Genomic DNA, 871 nt, shown 5'->3' with positions numbered 1-871 from the left:
TCCTCTTTGTTAGAGCTGCAGGACAGCGTTGGTGGCAGCAACGTGTTCTCTGATAACGTCTCAACCGGAGCTCCAGCTTTGTGCTGCGGGATGGCAGGGAAGCCTGACAGCTGATGGCTGAGCAGAAAGCACAGAAGTGTTACTGTTGTCATGGTAACCACTGGAAGTAGGACTAACACAGTAAGTTTAGCATAGTTTTACCATACGGTCTTTGTCGAAGCTTTCACAAAAGAAAAAAAAACACTCTCAGTTATGACTGAGGGCAGGGATCCGAACAGAAAAAGAAGAAGAGGACCAGCAGGTTGCTGTCAGACATGACAGGCCTGTACCTGAACTCTACACCTGAGCAGTGGATCTGCACATTCTGGTCCCTGTGGCTTCTCACCGTTCTGTGTCCACAGCGGCGTTGCTGCTTTCTGTGGTGATGCCAGCAGCAGGATTGGTAGAAGGGCAGTGGGAGGAGCCTGCCTCCACTTCCTTCACCTCCAACTGATGAAGTTTCACCTCAACAGCAGAACTTCCTGAAAACAGGAGGGGGGGGGGGTAGCGCTCTGTTTAGCTTCCTGGAACACTAACAGCCGGTCTGACATTTTGTGTCTATTTTTATATATTTTGTCTCCTTAAGTGAATTTGTGTTACTTCCTGTGTAGCTTTGTAATAGTGTGTCCTTGTTTCCAAGTTAGTAAATTCCTGTGTTTGACCCTGTAGAGCTGTCTTTACTTTTACTTTATGTTCCTTGTGTTTGTGCGTTGACATTGCACATGTGTTAGCTTATATGTGTGTTACGGGTGTGTACCATAATCTGGATGTGACTGTGTTACTTATTGTGAGTATTATAATGTGTTTTACCATGAGTGTGTTATCATGGTAC

The sequence above is a fragment of the Oryzias melastigma genome, linkage group LG14 (assembly GCF_002922805.2).
Source record: "Oryzias melastigma strain HK-1 linkage group LG14, ASM292280v2, whole genome shotgun sequence".
Taxonomy (NCBI): Eukaryota; Metazoa; Chordata; class Actinopteri; order Beloniformes; family Adrianichthyidae; genus Oryzias; species Oryzias melastigma.
The sequence above is the reverse complement of the archived record's forward strand: the minus strand, read 5'-3'. Positions refer to the sequence as shown.